The sequence below is a fragment of the Macrobrachium rosenbergii genome, chromosome 9 (genome assembly GCF_040412425.1).
Source record: "Macrobrachium rosenbergii isolate ZJJX-2024 chromosome 9, ASM4041242v1, whole genome shotgun sequence".
NCBI lineage: Eukaryota > Metazoa > Arthropoda > Malacostraca > Decapoda > Palaemonidae > Macrobrachium > Macrobrachium rosenbergii.
The window spans coordinates 15,478,052-15,487,677 of NC_089749.1; the positions used below are offsets into that span (position 1 = coordinate 15,478,052).

Here is a 9,626-nt window from a genome sequence, read left to right on the forward strand (position 1 = left end):
TACTTAAGATAGGACTGAATCAAAGACAGTGGACCTAATGAATAACTCTGTGGTCGCCTCTTCACTAGATCCAGTTCTTTTCCATTAAAACCTAGCCTTGTTGTCTCTATTTTGAGGGACTTTTCTATCCAGCCTGTTTTTCTGTCTGACAAGTGCACAATTCCAGACCACTATTGCCCAAATTTGCTCTGTAGGCTGCTCAGTTTGGCAAAATTTCTTAGCATATGGGGGTCATGCTTTGGAGCTGATTCCTGCTGCTGTTTGCTCCGATTCCTTTACCTTTTCTCTTACTAGTGACAGGTTTATTGTTTCTTTTAGGCTGGGAAAATCCTCTTTCCTCCACTTTTCTTTTTCCTTAAAGTATAGCTAAATGCAGACATCAACTTCTTTGTAATTATGAAACAGTTTCCTGAAATTATAAAAGAACTAAAATCAAAATAACTATCACTATAAACTGATGTTTCAGGGTGGAAGATGCTCCGATGCAGCCATGTGTGAGCCCATGAGATTTTGATGTCTGAGAGTGAGAAGCATGTAATGTGGACAAAACCCTTGCAAGCACGGTTTTAGTCTTAGATTTTGCCTGGTTTTCTTACTCTAAACATTTTCAGATCGTAGTTTATGGACAATTCCTAGCAGAGGTGAATCCTGTTGAGATTTTTTCCTCAGTAAAATCTTGAGGTAAGCTGTATAAGTCCTATAGAATTTGACTGGGGCTTACATATGACTGGCAAACTACCTGTGTAAATGAAATTTCTGCTAAAAACCAAGCACTGAATCATGTTTAACCAAAACTGGCTTATTTCAAGAGTCAGTCACATGAACATAATGACCAAGACTATGAAGGTACATAAAAATACACCATAAGTCTGAAAAGCAAACTTTATTTTAAAATATAAAATACAATATATTCATTTTATAAATACCACCTGTATGCAAAAACATAAGTGTTAAAACTTTGTAGAAGATTACGTATAAAAAAAACTATAGTATATTCACGTCAGCACAAACACTCATCTACTCAATTCTGTAACTTTGTTTCTAGGCTTACAGACAAAATATTCTGTCATATATACAGATCTCTGAAATGTTTAAAAGATAGAAGAGTGGAACTGAGAGTAGAGGATAGCAAATCAGTGCAAAACAAAACCAAGAAGAGGGTTTCTTGAAAGCAAGCAGATGAAGAACTACCACATTCTGGGATGTGGTCATATGGATGCTGTGGGCATGGTGTAGGGTGAATGCCCTACCATGTACTGAATGTAACAAATGGTGCCAGATACTCAGGGTTGGAAAACTTAGATGATGTACAGAATTTTTGCTGAAGGGCATGTATGAAGAACAAATAGCAAACAGATGGAGAAGAATCATGTCCTGAAAAATGTAGAAAATTTGTTACTTTAGTGTTATACAGTACTGAACAGTTAAGCTAGAACAAGAAGGAAGATAAAAAATGAGTAGCAATAGCCTAGACATAAAACAAAGTGCTGGACTACTGATACATAAAAGATTCTGAGAAAGTGCAACTATGTGACTACATAATGCTGAGGTTCAAGACTGGAATGCACTGTGAAAACCACAGTGCTAATGACAATGTAGCAGAGGTGTGGTGTTCGAAGCTGGAAAATAGACAAATGGTATGGGGTCATAATGAGAAGAGAAGAAGAGCAATTAGTAAGATGGTGAAAGCAAAAAGGCACATGGAAGATAAGCTTCTGACCAGTGGGAAGACCCAGAATGTTAATGAGGAAGGATATACTACTGTAATAAGGACTTAGATCACATGGCAACTCTGACAAAAAAGGATTAGGACAGAAGATAATGAATGAACTTGTGACTTCTAACCTATAAAATATGATGATGATGATGATGTGTCTCACATATCACTCCCTAGATAATTATTTATTAGAGTTTCATATATGTACTTCAAAAACTCAAACAAAATGAAAAATTGTATACTGTACTGACTGGAACATCAACCATGTATTCATTACTGTAACTACTACAGTATTCTATTCATCGACATGGAATATAGCATTTGTCTAATGGTTCACAAAAGCTAAACTGTAGTAGAAATCACAGACAAAAATGCCAGCAAAAGAAGACAAAATGTTTATTTGTTGAATGTAGCAGACAGTGTCACTGGAGATGTATATGACTGGAGAGTAAGGAAGAACCTGCATCAGGCACATATACGAGCTAATAGTGAAGTGACTGACAAAGATTATTCTACAGTGGATGGACCAACCATGAGCTAAGTACAATACAGCCTGTTATTTTGGTGACATGCTGGGCTGTGAAGCAAGATTTAGTGGCAGTAAGAGAACGAACAGCAGCAGCCTTGATAAAGCAGAGAGAAACTGCTGACCTACTAGTTAAATAAGAGCACCCCATAAGTAAACAGAGGAAAAAATGACGATGTACTGTGCATATGGCACCTGCAGTTCTCTGTGCAACAGAGACATGGTTGCGTGAATTAGAAAATAGTGTGTAAAGATGTGACTACCAAATACCTACTTATCATTGAAGTGCAGTGGGTGAACTGCATCATAAATAAGGGGGACGTAGATCACAGACATAGTGTCCAGAGACTGGAAAACAGAGATGTAAAAGACTGAGTCAGTTTGTTCATGTAATGAGAAAGAAAAAGGAACAGCCAGCTGGAGAAGTGGAAGATATGGAGATGGCAGAATCCCAACATGTGAGAATGTAACGATGATCATGGGAAAGGGAACAGATGGGAATTAAGGTAGAAAGTGCACAAGAAAAAAAAAAAAAAACAGACATCAGAAGTTTAACCCTCTACGGGGGAAACCCTGGCATGCAAAGAAATGATGATGACAATGGTGTACAGTACTTACAAAAACAATGTTTAGAAAAATACACAATAACAGCAAAGTACATATTAATCTGATTAATCTCAGTCAAAAGACATGGTCTTTGAGGGGGTAAAGTCTTCTAAAAGAATGTCTGCCTTCACTGACTAGTACTTCAGTGATCAGCTGTGGTTCAGAAGCAATGAGATGAAGATATGGCACTAAAAGTATCCTTTTACATGTGTACAGAGGTGCTGAGCAATCCAGGAAGATAATTTAGAGTGACAAGCACCAACTTTTGCAAAAATGATTTTCATCCAATCTTTACCAATTCTTAACAGCCTTACCTACTGGTACTCCCAAGAGGGAGGTCACCAAAAGCCAGTCTTTTTGGCGAAGGTAAATTTTTTTGCTGGTATACTTATTCTTACAATCTGAGGTATTCAGGCTTAGGGTCATGGATTATGAGGTTAGAGCTACTCCAATTTCTGTGGATTCAAGATGAACTTAATCATTAAATCCAATTTTAATATGTTAAACTAGAGGTCCCTTTATATCTTCATCAGAATTCATTTAAGGGACTTAACATAAACTTATGATTTACCCTCAATTGGAACTGAAGTGCTGCATGTCACGCAGTGTCTCACAATGAACGGAGGTGGGTGAGCATTCTTTAACCCACAGGCATAAATATCTATGGTACATACATTTATGCCTCACTTTTAGGTAAGCATGCTTTCCTTCTACTGCCAGTTTATGATGCACCAAGAAGTACAACCCATAACCTTACTGAGTCCAAGTCTTCACCTTTTATGAACTTCAAGACTTCTGCTGGTCCTTTTTGCTCTCACCCAACTTGTCATTGGCCCAATTTTCCCATACTCTAGCAACTGAACACAGTCCATCCCACCTAAAGAACTACTCTGGCTTAAGTAATGGGTTTGTGTTGAAATTACTATAATTTCTTATTTAAATACAATAGTTTGTTTTGTAATCCCACTTCCTTATGAAAAACTGCCGACCCCTGCTGCCTCTCCAAACATGCAGTTACTTTACACAACACCGAGAATGGCCAATTGTTGTTAACATTGGTGCTCTAGCAACCAAATGCACACTCAGATGTCAGAAAAGGGGACTCTTCTTCTTTGGTGCACATGGAAATTACTGCTGCTGCAAGTTTAGGCTATCATACGTAAAAAGACTTAAAAAGACAGAAGTGAGTCTGTGGACTCATTTTTCAGTAGGGGGTTGGAACTTTGGATCTAGGGTTTGTTTGTGGGCTGTTACAATCTGCTTTGTAAAGCATAGGTCCTAGTAGCAATGAATAAACTTACTAGGGCTTGAATTCCTTAGCTGTAGTGATACGAGCAAGGTTAGTGAGTTAACCTATAGTAAAGCATCATTCTTGTTCATTGCTGAACCTACTGAGGGACGCATCTATCCTTGCTACATGACTAACATTTTCCTGAGGACATCCAGGAACCGAAACTTTGCCACAGCAGCCTGAGCACTGTTCAGTCATGAAAAGAAACCACCACAAAACAAATGGAGATGAATCTAAATACTCTTGATCTTAGGAATAGCAGATTTGACTAAATGACTTTTACGACTATACTTTGTTGTCTTTAGGCATGACCCCTAGTGTGAGGTAAACGTGAAAGGAATCTCGAAATATGTGACCCAATGCATATGTCCTCTACCTAATTTGGAAAGGTAAAAGCAGCTTTCCAAAGTGAATTTCCTAGATACTTCTGAGTTGTGCCTAAAAAGACGCCTCCCAGATTGGTTGGTATGGCCTTAGATGCCCTAAAAGAAAGGAAGGTCAAATGTTTGTGGGAGTAACAGAGCATCTCCTCACAATTTCCTTATTTCGGCTTTCAGATCCACAGTCTAATCTACTGGCTGGCCTTGTCTACTTCTCGTTATCAATGAATTTAGTATGGTCTTCATTTCTCACCCACCTGTCATCCCTGATTGCTCACATATCGTCAAAGATTCCCTCTGGCAATCTCTCTCTGACAATGAACCTCTGTAGAAAACAAGGCAGAACTATCTACATGCTAGGGGTGCTAGGGGCATGTACATCCCTGGCTCCTACCACTGTATATAATCTCAGTGTCAGTCAATGGAACTAAAAAGTTGTAGGTTGACCTTTCTGTCTCTTCAGCTGTTGTTGGTACTGAGGAGGGCTAACAATTCTGTCCAACACGTCTTTCCTCTGATGATGAAAGCTCTATCACTGAGATCTTGAAAATGGTGGAAATAGATGAAAAAAGTTAATTTCCTTCTTCAACACCAACTTCTGGAATCCTCATTTTCTTGTCTTGTTATGGGTCTGAAACTAATGGAACACTAGAAGCTCTGCAAGGAATGGACTATGTTAACAATAATGTACGTTCTGAAATTGCCTAGCTAAAGGGTTTAGGTTCTGATGCTGATGCCCAAGCAATATGGGCTCTTCTCTGGCAATCTGCCTGGAAGCAGTACCACAGGTATTTCTAATAATGTATTATGGATTGCTGATGGTAAGAATCACTACTGAGGATGAGTCCTGACAAGGTACACAGGATCAAGAATGGTTATGGTTGGCTGATGAATTCGTAAGTCATTTAGTCAGCAGGTTTGGGCCTTCTCTTGTTTCTAAGATGAACCAGATGGCCTTTCTCAGGTCTGACAAAGATTTCTCCCTGACATGAGAGATAGGGTTTTGCAGCTCTACCTTCAGTCCCAGGCAGAAGCCACTAGTGATGTTAAAATGAACTACCTGGTAAATCTCCCAGCAGGTATTCTGATGCCACTAACTGGAAAAGTACAGTAACCATGGCAAAAATAAACAATGTTATTCAAAATTCTTCTGAATAACTGAATGTCTATATTTCAAATAAGTACTAAAAAAAAAAAAGGGACAAAATCTGCCTGGACTGGCACATACTGACCTCAAGTGCTCATGTGGGATTTGAAGGAGGATGGCCCAAAAATTAAGAAACACAGTACTGTATCAGTCTCTCTGACATTGATACCAGTGAGACTTGATGGTCCTTATAGAACTTGGTTCCCATTCCTCCTTCCTACATAGGAAATACTTTATATTACTCTGGGAAGGGAGTAAAGAATCTAGACTGGTGCTCTATATATAACCAAATGCAGTATAGCATATGATTAAATGCCCTGCCAATTCAATCTCATTCACCTAGCAAGCTCTATGACTGAGGAGCTGAAAGCTGCACAATGATTGACTGAAACATTTAATGTGTTTTCTTTCCCTACCTGACACTCATGCTTTCATTTTAGTAATGGGAAAAATAACTAGAACAAATGGCACCCAATTAGTTGAGTGTCAGACTTTACAGCCAAAGATATTTTTAAGTGAGGTTTTCCCTTTAATGGCTTTAATGTTTGATAGCTCTCACCACACCATTCTCCCTGGGTCTACAGCTCACCTGAAAGCCACCTCTAGATCTTTTATCCTAGATGTGATTCTCTCTCTCTCTCCAAGATGCTTATTATGTAGAGGTACCTTATTTGCAAATCATACTACCGTACATACAGTCCTCTAATGTACATTAAGTTTTCAAGGATGCTTATGTTGCAGCGAATAAAAGTTGAGCAGTATGAGATTATCACAATGTCTACAGTAATAATGCATTACAAAATGGTGTTTAGTCTACAATTCACACAAATGAACAAGATACAACCACTTACCTTGAGCAAATAGTAGTACTCTTTTATTAATTTTAAACTGATAAAATATCCATCCCATATGAGGTGGGAGGAGGACTGAAAGGCAGGTGAATATGTTAACCACTGGCTTTCCTGTTTCAAAATAAGCTCTGGACTTTGTGCTGATGGGTTACTGGATATATGTAATCTTGCAGCCTTGTTGCTGGGGATGTTTTACCAAGTGAGGTAGGGGTGAGGTATGTATAGTTTTCACTGCTTGGAACTGACTTTGCATGATGGCTCTCATTCTGAAAGGAATGACTTCTATTAGAGATCACTAGAATTGCATGTTTTACTTTACTGTGGAATGATTCCAATAAGTTCAAAGAATACAAACCATTGCTTTCCTACTGCCAAATATCTTCTCCAGAGTGAAAGTAGTTGAAGTAGTAAAAGTAATATCAGCAATGAAGCAAATATATTCAGAACCAACAATAAAAAAATCACTGGCATGTCACAGTACCAGGAATGAAGTAAGCATTTGCAGCCCTCCATTATTACATGAATATTACATGAACACTGCAAGACACATCTTTGGAATAATGTTAAATATTAGCGCGTATAAAATTTGAATTTCTAAAAAGGGTACAGAAAAAAAAAGAACAGTACATTTTACAATACAGAAAAACTGAAGCTGGTAACCTGCCTTAAATTCATTAAAATCAAATTTCAATAAACCAGAATGGACTTTTATATGCTACATATAAATGACCTAAAAATATCTAAAAGACCATATACATTTAAGAATACAGTACAGTATACACCACATTCCTAATACAATATATGCTATGCAACTAGTCTATCCATATATGCAAGGAATATTCCATAACACTTACCTGAATCTAATACTTTGTTAACTTTTGAGGTGGAGACAGTTTTTAGTGTTGACTTTCCCCCTTTTATGGCTAAGGTCCTTATTTCTCTTTCTTTCTTCATGCCTGCTTGGAATTGAATGGTATTCCTGCAAAGTAAAAATCTAATTAAAAATATGTCCAAAAAAGTGAAATACTAAGATGTATTCTAACATCCCCATGATGGTTCTTCAAGTTCTGATTGTGATCAAGTTTAAAGTTTATTACAAAGTTTTGAAAGTGATATCACACACTAGTTGTGGTGGTTAGGGGGAAAGTTCCCAACTCCCCTCCAGTAAGGACCAGGTGCCCTCTAGATTAGGTTAAGCTGCAATCCTATAATCTACTTTAATTTACAGAGCCCAAGAGTAGGTTAGGGGTGAGGGTTCAAGGGCAACGGACCTCAACCAGGTAAGGACCTAGGCTAGCGCCATGCATTACGTTAAGTCGCAACTCTACATATTTTAGTTTACCGTACCCTAGGTTAGGTTAGGTGGGGGTCCAGAGGCGTCAGAGCCGGGCCTCCCTCCGCCTGCAAGTAGGGACGCAGTGCTGTAGGTTAGGTTAAACGAAATACTTTCATGTACTTCTTTCAATTTGTGTTTTGGAACAAATGCAGAGTAAAGGGTCACTATGGTAGGTATTTCATAGAGTAAAGGGTCACCATAGTTGGTATTTCATAGGTCTTGTAGGTATTTCAGAGGGAATATGACCTAACCAGACTTACATTTACCTAACCTACCCTCGGACGCCGTGTCCTAACCTGGCCAGGGGGGCTTGGCCCCCCTGCCCCCACTTAGGAATCTCCAACAAGTAATTTGCACACAAAGCTTAGGGTAGGTCTAGTAAACTCAAATTTTAAACTCTAGAATGGGATTTTGGTTTACAGTAAAAATTTACCACCTAGATTAATCTAATACTATGCTACTGAGAATTTTAGCTTTCCTTTGTTAAAATGCCTACGACGTAGAAATGCATTGGTCTAGGATGGGCCTTTAAGCTACTAACTTCCCATATGTGGGCACAATTATTCAAACACAATAATTACGTATGTGATTATTTGATTCACTAACTTAATGTCTAAAATATCCTAATTACAAAAGACAAGAAGGAATAATCATTACTACCTAAGAGTTGAGTTAACGCTTGCGAAGGAATAGTAGTAGTTAAGGGTACACTGAAATGTAACGGCTCCCTGATTCTGCTTTGAAAGTTTTCTATATTTCCCCGTGCTTGTATAAAACTCTTTCTTGCTTTCAGTTTATTCACTGCTCATATCCTCAGACAGTAGAATTTTATTTATATCTACGATGAATATTAGCTTATGCTGGTAATAAGAAACGTTTTGAAGATTTGTCTCGTTCATATTTCAATCTTTTCTTGTCATTTAGCAAAACGATATCAATATAGCTCCATACATCAACGTTCTTTTCATAATAAAATAACAAGTTTCTACTTGAATTTATTTTACTACAACTGTTCAAGGTTGACATTTCACTCATTTTTTGCCCATTACGATTTTGTCCCAACCTTTTTTGATTATCTTTAACTGTTTTCCTTTGATTTTGTTTAGATGCATGTCTAACTCTTTAAAAAATTACGTAATCTGCAAAGTCCAGTAATTTTTCTAATTTTCAAAGTGGTCGTTGGTAATCTTAAAGCATGATATTTTCTGTTTCTTTTCAGAGCGTGATTCAGATAAAATAATTGATCTTTCCATATCTCTTGAGCAACTGGTTGATGCCACCCACCTCATGGGATATTAAGGCACAGGATATGGTATTTCTCAGTGCACCCAAAATTTTGTTTTAATGGCCACAATTGCCTTCATTTCCTCTTCTTTTATGGACACGCATATCACTAAAAGTCTTAAATCCAGAGCTGGAACATAAGAAAAAACCCTTAGAACGATACGTTAGGCTGAGGTTGATTTAAATAACTGTCCCACCAAGCAGGACATAAGTCTATTTCAGCTTATACGCGCATATATCTGTTGAATTCTGACGTATTTAACTAGAACTGAAATAGGCCCAACCTCACCACCATAGCACAGTAATTTAAATATATTAATATATATATATATATATATATATATATATATATATATATATATATATATATATATATATATATATATATATATCATTTCCCGTTTCATTACCAATTCATAATTCATGTTTAACATATCCACCACAAACTCATCTTAAACCAACGCAAGAGCAAACAAAAGCCTAGGTCC

The 9,626-nt window shown here is 37.5% G+C and overlaps 1 long non-coding RNA gene across 1 annotated transcript; it reads right to left on the minus strand.

Annotated features, from left to right (window-relative positions):
• Nucleotides 1–868: 868 nt before the first annotated feature.
• Nucleotides 869–8,587, minus strand: LOC136841506 (uncharacterized). Its single transcript, XR_010853967.1, has 3 exons — nucleotides 8,515–8,587; nucleotides 7,373–7,497; nucleotides 869–6,784 (listed from the first exon to the last, which is right to left on the minus strand). It is a non-coding gene; the product is annotated as an uncharacterized lncRNA (long non-coding RNA).
• Nucleotides 8,588–9,626: the final 1,039 nt, after the last annotated feature.